General features: G+C 37.1%; 1 pseudogene across 1 annotated transcript; it reads left to right on the plus strand.

The window, feature by feature from the left end:
- The first annotated feature begins 781 nt into the window (after positions 1-781).
- Positions 782-2,530, plus strand: LOC306659183 (large ribosomal subunit protein eL21-like; annotated as a pseudogene). The gene has a single exon. The product of its transcript is annotated as a large ribosomal subunit protein eL21-like (transcript).
- The last annotated feature ends 10,699 nt before the right edge of the window (positions 2,531-13,229 follow it).

Below are 13,229 nucleotides of genomic sequence, written 5' to 3' on the forward strand. Positions count from 1 at the left end.
TACATTGTGCACAACAATAGAAATGAAATGGTGTACCCCATTTGTGTACAATGAATCAAGATGCAGTCTGTAAAAATAAAAAATAAAAAGCATTAAGTATAAAATTTCTATGCAGCTAACTCTATGCTAAGAACTATAAGGGGTATTGTATAGTCTCAATCCTGGTCCCTAAGTAGAACTTTCTACAGTTTAGATAGTTGGCATAATTTTTCAGCAATGACTGAGCAATTTTATGATCTCATGACTAATTTTTCCATTTACTGCTTGCATATTTTATCTTTTATAATTATTAGTCATCTTCAAATAGTACCTTTACTCCCTGTTAATTCACCTAAACATTTTTTTATTATACTTTTTATTGACTTCTTAGGGAAAAGAGGCTTGAGATGAAATAAAATCACAATACATATGTAAAGTTGTGCCAAGCACTGGATATATTAATTCGCTAATTTAAGTATATGGTGCCCTTACATGATTATATAGCTCAAAATTCCAAAAGCAACTGACACATCTGTTAGCCCCAAAAGTGTCATGAGGTCAATGCATGCAAAGATTACAGAACGTTTTTTCTTTTATTTTCTTTTATTTATTTTATTTTATTCTTAGTACTGGGATTGAACATAGGGGACATTTAACCACTGAGTCCTATCCCCATCCTTTTTTATTTTTTATTTTGAGACAGGGTCTTGCTGAGTTGCTAAGATTGGCTTTGAACTTGCAATCCTACTTCCTCTGCCTCCAGAGTCACTGGGGTTACAGATGTGAGCCACCATGCCCAACTAGAGCCTTTGAAATATTTTTTTCTTAAAATTAATGTCAATACAACTTTAATTAAAACAAAAGTCATTGACCTTAAGAGCTTGTTTGGAGGTTCTAGCAGGGGAGTGCATCTACCCATGTACCCTTGATAGAAGAAAGGTCCTCCTCTATGCAGTTTCGGGAGGGACACACATGGTGAGGTGAGGGAGGAAGGAGGGACACCAGTATAGTCAACCAGATCAGCCAAAGCAACCCTAGTGATCAATGGGTTTACAGATGTCACAACCAGACCACCCTCACATACAAAAACAAGTCACTGAAGTTAAAGAATGAAAATGAGACAAAATACTATTCTTCGAACTTATTAGACCAACAGATACTAAAGTGTCCATTAGAAAAACATCCTGATTATATGTGTGGAGGTCCTTGAGAAAAATCTGTGGGACAACATAGCCCTTTTCAGTGGCCTGCTTCAGAATGTTCCGACATTTTCCTCAACAGTCTTGAGACCACATTGGTAATCCATGGTGGTAACATGTGGGAATTAGGCACAGGAGAAACAACTTCTCAGCCCTCCCAGGCCAAATGCCTTGTCTGGAAGAAAGGCTCCTGACATTTTCATACAATATAGGAAAGAGGAGGGATTTGCAACTTGACAATCTGAGTTTGAGCCCTACTTTCATTTCTTGTTCTTTATCCAATCTTAGAAAATTCACTTAACATCTCTTTCTCCAGTTCCACACCTGTAAAGTAGAGTTAATAGTAATAAAACCAAAAGCAATGCTGTAGGTTCTGGTTCATGGGCTTAATGTACCTGTCAAAGTGGGTAATAGGGAATAAATAAGTATTTGACCTGAAAGGATGAAAAGTATATCCTGAATCATTCATGAACTAAAAATCTTGATTGTGTGTCCACTTTGAGAGACCCTCATGTAGTAGGTTGGGAAAGGAATCCAAAGTCCATGGTAATTTCTGATACACAACCCTTTTGAAAACCTCTGAGTTGGGGGATAGGGCAACTAGGAAAGGTCCTTCAAACAAGTTTCAGAATTTGACATGAAAGCAGTGTAAATATTTAGCTCTGATATCAAGGAAGCAGAGGGTATAATTCCATTAGTGTAAGAGGTTCACTCAAATCTTCAGTAACTATGACCATATGACCTAACTCATAAATCTGACTGCACATTTAGAAGATATACTCTTGATTCCTTTCAGCTGGAACTGCCATCTTCCAGTAATTCACCAAAATGACGAACACAGAGGGAAAGAGGAGAGGAACCTGATACATGTTCTCTTGGCCTTTTAGAAAACACGGAGTTGTTCCTTTGGCCACATACATGCAAATCTATAAGAAAGGTGATACTGTGGACATTGAGGGAATGGGTACTGTTCAAAAAGGAATGCCCCATAAATGTTATCATGGCAAAACTGGGAGTCTACAATGTTACCCAGCATGCTGTTGGCATTGTTGTGAAAAAGCAAGTTAAGGGCAAGATTCTTGCCAAGAGAATTAACATACGTGTTGAGCATATTCAGCACACTAAGAGTGAGACAGCTTCCTGAAACGTGTGAGGGAAAATAATCTGAAAAAGAAGGAAGTCAAAGAGAAAGTTGCCTGGGTTCAGCTGAAACGCCAGCCTGCTCCACCCAGAGGAGCACATTTTGTGAGAACAAATGGAAAGGACCCTGAGCTGCTGGAACCTATTCCCTATGAATTCATGGCATAATAAATGTAAACAAATAAAAGCCTGTGGACTTAAAAAAAAAGAAAGAAAGAAAGAAAGAAAGAAAGAAAGAAAGAAAGAAAGAAAGAAAGAAAGAAAGAAAGAAGAAGATATACTCTCTCATGCCAAACAGTATTTCTGAAATATTCTCAAAGTTTTTGGAAGGTAAATATACTGAGTAAGAGAGCTATCATGTCACCAACAGTTCCTCCCTGTGTGGAAATGGCTCTGGAAGTTTTAATGAATAGTGAAGTTTTGCACAGTTGCAGGTGGAAGGATCAGTCCCCTACAGAGCGTAATGCACTGGATGTTAGCATCTATCAACAAGTTATTGTTATGCAATATGTTATATTTTAATTTTACTGAACAATCAACTTTGCTATCAGCTGAATAATATTGTTATGCTCATTTTCTATGTGAGGAAACTGAAATCCAATGAAGTCAAGGTCTTGCTTAATGTCACAAAACCACTGGTAACAGAATTCACGCCAGGATCAGGATTTAACTCTGTTTGTCTCAAATCTCATGCTCTTCCCATTGTATGAGCATTTTCTTTGGAAAGGGATTTGGATATCCAAAAGCAAAGTCAGGATTTTACACAGGACAGCACAAATAACTCCATGTGACTCTGGGTATTAAACTTGATATTGTAGAAGATCCTCACCTTCACCTAACAATCCACCTAACAAAAATTTGCTACCTAATCATGGTTACTACAGCTAAATTCACTACATTATAGAAAAAGGACACTCTATTGAATAGAGTTTGTGTAGAAAAGTTTGATTACCTGATTTTTTTCACTTTTAAATTAAATGCTTGGTGTTATGCAGACAAAGCCTATGCTTCAATATATGTTACTGTCTTATTATTTAGCTCCTTAGGAAGTAATATTTAAGTACATAATCTTAATCAAAAAATAAATAAACCATATCCATTAGCTATATGATTTTGTCATGGATATGATCTGAGTTCAGTGCAGATTTTGGTCCTGTATCACATTCACAGAAAAATCAAGTCCCAAGATATTCAGCAATCTATTCAGAACCAAGACTTGAACCTATAATTCCAGGCTCTCCGTGTTAACTGGTCTTTTATTCTTCCATGTCAATTAAATAAGTCCTTCAGAATAATAGATAGGTTATTGTTGGAGTTTTGGATTATTTTAAGAAATTCTTCTTGATGTAAGTAAAACATGCAACTGAAGACAACCTTATTATAAATGTGTTCTCTGTTGGGGATAGTGATTCATAGGTTCGTTTTGCTTCATGACTCATAGCTCTTAGAAAAGAACAAGATTCCAAGGAAATATTGGTTCTTATTCAAGACTGGTCCCTTTCAAGAACAACAACAAAAATAAATCACTGTAGATAGACCAGTAGAGCTCTTAATAAAGTATCAACAAGTAAATCTTTATTACTAAATTGCATGGTAGTGGAATTTCTTTGCTGTGTTCATATGTGTAAGAAAATTGATAATAGTTATCTATAAAGAATAGCTATAGATGAAGGGCTTTAAAAAAGGAATTAGGGGCATATTGTAATAGATCACCATTACCCATGAGCTTTCTCTTGTTATGATTCAGTCTTAACTCAGGTGTTGTTCAGAACCTACAGTATATTTTGAAGATGAGACTGTCACGACATAAATTGAAGTGGGCATCTTAAAGTATTAGAATTTGTTCAAACTGAGATGTACTAGATGATGGGATGAGTAATAAAATGTGCAGGAGTAAATTCTCTTGAGATAATCATCCTCCCCCAACAACATCAAGGGAAAGAAAAACAACTTGCTATTTAAAAAAATACATCTGCACTTGGTTTCTCAAGTAGGAGATGATTTGAAGGATTCCTGGTATTTGACACCAATGTAACACCTCTCCTAAGCCTTTTCCTATATTTTTCCTTGTGTCACATTCCTACTGTAATCCAGGGTAACAGTGAAAATAGATATTGTATATAAGTAGGATCAGTTGAAAGAAATTAAGTAAAAAAAAGAAGTCAATAAAAACTCAGGTCAGACTAGATTACAAAGTAGAGAATGTTTTAAAGGTTTATATAATTAGGACATCCCAGAAAACCAGGCATGGTTTGGTTCAAAGACTCAAAGAACACTAGTATCTTTATGTGCCTGTGAGTACCAGTCACTCAGGTCTATTTTCTCCCTATCATATTGGTCTCGTTCTGAAGTAGCTTCTTCCATGAAAGTAAGAAAGTTTACTGCATCTGACCTCAAGTCTGCCAGCTTACCCATCTGAAGAAAAATAGGGACAGATTTTTTTGGATCTTTTCTAGTAAGTAGACCCAAGAAAGCACTGAGGCATCTTTGGAATGTCTTGGATTGCAGTCCAGCCCTGATAATTCAGTGAAGCTAAGTGAATAGATTCTGTTAAGGGTCAGACCTGGAGGGTCACATGACCATAATGATGTGTGGGAGGTGGGACAGGGAGGTAAGATCAGCCCTATGTGATCCATGTGGACTGAAAGCAGGGGAGGAGAACCACACTGGAAGAAAAGATGGGCAGGCAAACAAAATAGACATCAATTGCATAGCTTGCTGGTTGTCATCTTTTGAGCCCCAGAATGCTCCCTGGTGCCTAGAGCAAACCTTCTTTGATATGGTATTGCTCCTGAGGCACACAATATATCCTAGAGGAGCTCTTTCTCTTCCTTTCAGCAATCTTTTTTGTCTCCATCTTAATTAAGTCTTAGACTCATATTCCCCCTGATTTTCTTGCTTCTTGCTGGTTTCATCTTAGTCCATTCAGTCTACAGAGAAACTATTTACTCTTAACCTAGGGTGTGCCACCATTATATTTGAGAGGAAAGAACCTAAGCAAAGAGTGAAGCAGAAAAATGATTTTTCTTGCCAAGACGTAACAGGAATTCATGTTGATTGCATTTCCTTTTCTCAGAGTCTAATTCCTTCATCAGTGTGAAGCACAAATACAAGCGTAAGAAACTGTAAGTAGTTGAAGGATTAGATACAGGGCTCCAGATGACTTACCTTGTTTACAATGCCAAGGAGCCAGACTTTTCTCATAGGTCTTAAAACAATTTTCTTAGATTTAAAAGAATTACATTCTTTTAAGAAATGTCAGAGCTCAAATCCAAATGAGACAAGTGGAAGAACTGAATTAATAAAAGCTCTGCTTATGGTTATACTTTTATTCCTAATGAATTTATGTGGCACTGAAATTCTGGAGTATGGAAATTGGAAACACATTGATGAAAATTGGCATTTATTTAACATCTAGTTCATGTTTTCTGTACAAACCAGAATCGAGCTCACTGTTCAGCTAAATGTCTGCTTTGTTACGTCCCTGCTGTTTTAAATGTTTAGGAATTGGATTGAATTCACAATGAAGGTGCTAAGGCATTTTGCTCATCTGGAAACTGAATACGAAACTATGCAGATGACAATTTTGAATTTATTTTGGATCTAACTCCCAAGGTTGTCATGTTCTATGCATACAGATGTCAAGTACCTTCTCCCAAAGTAAAAGATGAACTCGGCAGGTGGCCAGCCGGTTGAGCTGAAGATTCTTTCTGAGTGAAGCTGAGGCCCCAATCACTGGCATGACATTGACACTTGATTTGAGTGATAACTCATAAAGAGACAGCATTATGCAACCGACTCACAAAGTGAGTCACCCTTGCTGAACTGTGCACTTTCATTATTCTCAGAATTCTATATAGAAATCCTCTCATTGCTTGCTCAATGCAAATGGGAATGCCTGGCATATTGAGTCTACTCTCTGTTCATACTCGGGACAGAGATCAGTCTACACCTGGGAAATGCGCCAGTATCCTACTGGTGCACAATTGTAAAAAGGCAGAAATTGTCTTCCAGCCCCTCTTCTCAAGTCCTCTTTTAGTATATTTTTCCCCCTATCTTGAAGGCCAAGCATTCCCTCCCTCCTCTTCTCCTCTTCTCCCGATTTGTCCTGCCTTCTCTCCTTTTCTGCTCTTCCTCGACTTCTTTCCTGCTCCCACCATACACATATACATGTACATGATCACCCATGATCCCAATCACTTTCTGGGCCCTGATGGTGAGACATTCTTTCTCACTAGGGGACACCTGCTCTGAAATTTTCTCCCTACTTTTCTGCCTTCCTAACACTAAACTAATCTGTTCTCTAACTCCCTCTTCCTTGGGTCTTGCTAAATGGTTGAAGTTAGTTTGACAAGGATGGAGTCAAGATGACTTTGAGGATTATGGAAGGCTCTAAATTTTCCATCAGGCTGGTGTACATACACACTTGGGACCTCAGGAACTACTATTTGGAAAGATATTTTAGAGCACTAGAAAGTATCAGCGAGATATTAGACAAATCATGTTCTCCATCCAGGAAATCTAATCTTTTAGCTTTTTTGAGATTAGGTATTATTACCTCTACAATTGAAGTGACAAATTAATACCTTCCTTTCTTTCTACAGTGGTCATCTACTGGCCTTGTGTGCTATGCAACCATTTCTCCTCCTTCCTAATTTTTTGTTTCAAAAACAACCTTACCCACACTTAGCCCATGTATATTGTTTTGTGGTACCAAAGGCTATACTCAATCCAAAACAGGCAGAGATAGCTGCCTGCAAGAGCCCAAACTTAAATCTGGTCATGTCTGTTACTAGATCCACTCCTAAGCTACATGATTCAATAAATTCTCCTACTTGCTTTATATATGTATACACACACACACACACACACACACACAGACATACACACACACACATACACACAAATATATGTATATTCATATATTCATTCTGGCAAAATTTTTCTCTAAAGGATCAAATAGTAAATATTCAGAATTCATTGACTACAGGTTCTGTTACAATCACCCAACTCTCTCACTGTAGTAAGAAACAGAGACAATATATAGATGACTGAATGGCTATATTCTAATAAATCCTTACTTATGGGCAGTGAAATTTAAATTTCTTATGGTTTTATTATGTTTTGAAACATTCTGCTGTATTTTTCAACCACTTAAAAATGTACAAATCACTCTATACAAAAACAAAAGGCTCATCCTACAGAATGGGAGAAAAATCTGCCAGCTACTCTTCTGACAGGAGATTAATATCCAGAATATAGAAAGAATTCAAAATATTCAACACCAAAAAAACGAATAGCCCAATCAGCAAATGAGCAAAATATATAAATAAACATTTCTCAAAAGAAAAAAATACTAATAACCAACAAACACCTAAAGAAAGTGCTTAACATCCTTAACAATCAGGGAAATGTGAATCAAAACTACACTAAGGTTTCATCTCACTAGTACAATGGCAATCATCAAGAATTCAAATAACACCAATTCCTGGTGGGGATGTTGGGAAAAAGATATACTTACATATTGTTGGTGGGAATTCAAATTAGTACTACCGCGTTGGAAAGAAGGATGGGAATGGAACCTCCATATGACCCAGCTATTCCACTCCTCGATATTTATCCAAAAGATCTAAAATCCTCATACTGTAGCAATATCTGCCATATACATACATACATTCCATCAAATGTCACTCAACCATAAAGAACAATGAAATTATATCATTCGTGGGTAACTGGATGAAATAGGAGAACATTATGCTAAGTAGAATAAACCAAACTCAGATAGTAAAGGGTCAAATATTTTCTCTCCTATGAGGAAGTTAGAAAAAGAGCGAGAAAGGGAATATTTTAAATGGGGTGGGGGATCTCACAAAAATAGAAGGAAGGTAGATAGAGTAGAGGAAGGGATTGAGAGGAAGAGAGGAGAGGACGGAAAGGGAAGGTACTAGGGAAAGAGAGCCATCAAATTATGTTAGGTGCATGTAACAATATGGCATAACGAATCCCACAATCATGTATGATTATAACGTACCAACTGAAATATAAGAAAAAATAAAATGCTTATAGTGATTGGCTCACTTGGTCTACAGGAATACTTAACCAAGAATCCTGCCAACTCTTTTTCTGGAGATAAAAATTTCAATTAATGAAGAACATTTAGAGCCTATTTGCAATCACTGACTCAATCATTTTTCAGTGACTTTTTTTTTGGCCATCTTTACAGCTAATGTCTGCTCAGTTAATAGGACTGGCTACACAGTGACTTTGATTTGAATGTTAAATGACCCAACCATTAGGTTTCTATGTAGTTGTTGAATAATATTTTCCCCTAAGGAGACTTTTAAATTATATAATCTACCTAGACAGTGAATTGAAGAGATCCACAGTTAGAGAATTGATCAATGTGGTAAGTAAGAAATAAAGATTCACTATTAGAGAATGCATTATCTTAGCCATAGAGAGGAATGATTTATAATTTATGTCTATGATCTAAATAGCAAAGAGAGTGGCTAAAAAAGGAAGGCAAAATTTAGGAGAAACTTCAAACACCAGCTAAGTATCAGATATACCAATGTGAAGTGTCCACTGTCATTAACTCTCTTACCTTGCATGCAAGGTTATATGCTAGCATCTATTTGCTACTATCTGTGTCTATCCACCTCTGTATCCATCATTATCTATTAATATCTATTGATTCATAAATACAAATTGATTGATATATATAGATAATGATGGATACATAGGTAGGTATATGTTCATGGTACGTGCTAAAAAACTATTTATTCTTTCTAGCCATTTGGAAATCAATATAGAAGTTACAAAACAAATTATGTGAATAGTTTTATGTGTTAGTAAATCAATGTCAATTGAAGATTGTTCAGGGACTTAATTTCGGGAGAAACAAATACATTAAGATTTCCAGATAACATTCAGATATATGAGAGTCTGAATTTCATAATAAAGTAAGTAACTCAACATTTTAGTAGCTCTCTTTTCAAATAGTTCAATGATTATTTTAATACTTATATAGAGGATTACCCCCAAACAATCATTGCTCATGGGTTACTAAGCAAATCTGAATAAAATTAATTGAAGCCACAGAAAATACTTGAAATGACTTAGAAAGAATCTTCAAGGCCATAAGGTCTCCCTTTCCATAGAGATGAGTTCCTTAGCTAAAATATATCTTTAGAATGACCCGTGAGAAGTGAGAGGTGCACAAATACCTGAATGTCCAAACACCCTGGCGCTAGAATAAAAAGCATTTCCATTTAAAAGTAAATGCTCTTTTTCTTCTATGCAACAATTGAATTTTATGGAGATAAAGATATTTTGCACACTAAACCCACCTTAATTCCATAAATAAAGCAGTGTGTGAACAGATTCTGTTTTTTTCTGTTGCAGATAAAAAAGACTGATTCCTGAGAATTGGTGGGTTTTCCTCTTCTTTTGATTTGGTTTTTCCTGTTAGAGGAGCAGAGCTTTTAGGTGCTCAAGCCTACATGCCTTAATTCCTGTTGGGGCAGAGGGGTTTAGGTCAGACAGCAGATCAATAATACCAGCATTAAGTTGTAGTGTCTCTAAGTGAAGATGGCTCACAGTTCTTTGATGCATGGTAAAAAAAAGTCATGCCCTTTCTTAGCAAATAGGATGAAAACAGAGTGATAAAATAATTCCCAATACCAACATCTTTTTCAACTATTTTTCTATCATTTCTAGACCTAACTGCCAAAATTGCTTTTTCAAGAAAAGAAGCTTACCTGAAGTTGCCTTCTCTATTTTCAATTTACTTGTGTTTTTCTATTCTACTATTCAGACCTTATTATTTCCCTGTTGAAAAGCTCTCAGAGTCTCCCCAAGGCTAAAGGGCACTGAAAGTTCAAATTCCCAGCAATGTTACAAGGCTCTCCACAAGAAATGAGAACTTGCCTTTCCACACAATCCCACCAGTGCTGTCCAGATACTAAGAAAGCCAATCAGAAAATTTCACGATTTCTGGTTCATAACTTTTCTTTACTTCTCTCCACACTTTTTTTCCAAACTGTTTCCTTCTAATATGATATGTTAAAATTCTACTTCTTCAAATTTAGTCACTTCTCCAAGAAACACACAGAGACTTCCAAACAAGACTTCTCTGTGTCCCGGTGCACTTTCTTTTTTTTTTTAAATTTTTTATTTACTTTTAAATTTTTTACAGACTGCGTTTTGATTCATTGTACACAAATGGGATACATCATTTCATTTCTATGGTTGTACATGATGTAGATTCACACCATTTGTGTAATCATACATGTACATAGGGTAATGATGGCTGTCTCATTCCACCATTTTTCATACCCCACCTCGTTTCCTTCTACATAATCTAAAGTTCCTCCAATCTTCTCTCACTCCCTATCCCCACACCCCCATTATATATCATTCTCCGCTTATCAGGGGGAAAATTGGGTCTTTGGGTTTTTGGGATTGGCTTATTTCACTTAGCATGATATTCTCCAATTCCATCCATTTATTTACAAATGCCATAATATTATTATTCTTTATGGCTGAATGATATTCCATTGTGTATATATACCACAGTTTCTTTATCCATTCATCTTTTGAAGGGTATCTAGGTTGGCTCCACAATCTAGCTATTGTGAACTGAGCTGCTATAAACATTGATGTGGCTGCATTACTGTAGTATGCTGATTTTAAGTCCTTTGGGTATAAACCGAGGAGTGGGATAACTGGGTCAAAAGGTGGAACCATTCCAAGTTTTCTAAGAATTCTCCACACTGCTTTTCAGAGTGGCTGCACCAATTTGCAACTCCACCAGCAATGTAAAAGTGTGCCTTTTACCCCACATCCATGCCAACATCTATTATTGTTTGTGTTCTTGATAATAGCCATTCTAATTGGAGTAAGATAGCACTCGTTACAATCTACATTGGATTATATTTATGCATATATTTTATATGACATTTCTCTTTCTAGAGGACAAAAGTTTTTGAGAATAAGCAGATTTTTTTTTTTTTTTTTTTTTTGCCATTGTAGTTCTAGAATTTTTTGCCATAAAGTAAAGAGCCAGGACACAAATGTTTGCTGCATTGGAGACTAAAATAATACTTCTCTTGTCTCTTTCCTTCTTCCTTTTCTTTGTTTTCTTCATTTATTCTCAGATTTCTCTTGAGTCTCTTTTTCCCTTTTGCAATTCTGTGACTGACCTTTCCCCCTATTTTTTCCTTTCTTCACTTCTTGTCCATTTCTTCTTCATTCAAGTTTTTACTCCTTCACTTCTTTGCCTCTTTTTTCTTCATTCAATGATGCCATCAGTGGAGTCAATTTGGCACAGGAGATAAATGAATAGCAAGGCTCTTGAATTCGGAACAGTTTATTGTAGATTCAGGAAACCCAGGAACCGGAACCTCGAACCTGGAACTCCTGTGCTCGAGGAGAGCCGGCTTATATCCCCTCCAGGAGTTGAAGGGTAGGGCTGATGCCAATTCAAGATCAGGTGAGGAGCCAGCTGCCCAATCTTGGTGAAGGTCAAAACGAGCAGGCATGATCAGGAGCACTCGAGAACACATGTGCATGCATTGTATGTGTGGACTTAATTGAATATGGCCAATGACAAATCACCTGAGTGTGCTTATGTTAATTAACCTCCTCACTGCTGATGTGACCAAAACTACTTCTGGCTGGCTGCCAGGCACCATCTTGGCGTAGTCTGCATGGCATAGCCCCCAACAATTCCCCCTTCCTTATATGGAATGAAAAGGAAGCTGGCAGGGATCGTGTCTGTCTTAGGTCCCGGGAATCAACATCCTGTCCTTACCCGTCATCAAAGGATACCAAGGCAGGGTTGGCCCTTCTGTCTTAGGTTGGTACAGTGTTTTCCCGTGGTTACCCATCTTTGACTACCGATCCAGCATACTAAGCCATATACTGGGAGATTGTCCTGCTCCAAGGGCGGCCATGGTCTGTTTTATGATCACGTTATAAGCCTGTTGACTGGCTTTGAGGCGTTTGTAGATGTAGAATAGAGTTAACACAAGCATACCCAAGCTTATTAGTGTGGGACTAAGAGTCCCCCAAATTTGGTGCCAAATTGTGTTAGTTTATCTAATGTTCCCGTGATAAGCCCTCCCAGTTTGACTTCCACCTTAGTGGCGTTCAGGGCGAGGATCTGCCGAGGAAGCCTTGTTACCAGCTCATCGAATCCATCCATCCATTATTGTGTGATCTGTGAAAATAACTGTCTAGAGAAGTTCTCATTAAAAGTCACAAAAAGGAAAGCTAGGCACACAGGAGTATATGAAAAAACAATCATTTCACTCTCTCTACATATTTCAGTATCAACTCCATTAACCTTTTGATCAGTGCACTTTCCTTTACTTATAGACCCTCCTTTTACAAAAGCCAGGGGGCTTATATCCGTACATGCCTTAGGTCCACATAAGGACCTGATGGATAAGGGGTTGAAATTGCCTTTATATTCCAAATTTTCTATAAAATCTTTTGTACTTTAAGATGTGATATATATCTCATTAGGTAAATATCAAGGTCCAAAAGCCAGATTACTGGAGACCCTTTTATCAGGTCATAGGTGCTGACAAGCCCCCCATAACGGAGGCCAAGTAATAGGCTATTTGAAGGACTGGCAATGGTCATACCAATGGATATGAAAATCAGTCTTATTATTAATAGCTTTGGGCATATAACAGTAGGTAACCCTAATGTGAAATTAGTGGTAAGAATAGGAGGATATAAATTGAAAGAGTTAGTAAGGGGCAAAAGGCAAGGCCACACCTTTACTATCCCCCATAGGTAGCGCATGGCTCCTCCATTAACATGGTGAGGGATCATCAACAATAGCAGTTGAAGGAACTTCCTCATCTTCTTGTTGTTCTTGGTTTTCTATTGAGGAAGCCT

The sequence above is a fragment of the Sciurus vulgaris genome (assembly GCF_902686455.1).
Source record: "Sciurus vulgaris genome assembly, chromosome: 4".
Lineage (NCBI taxonomy): Eukaryota > Metazoa > Chordata > Mammalia > Rodentia > Sciuridae > Sciurus > Sciurus vulgaris.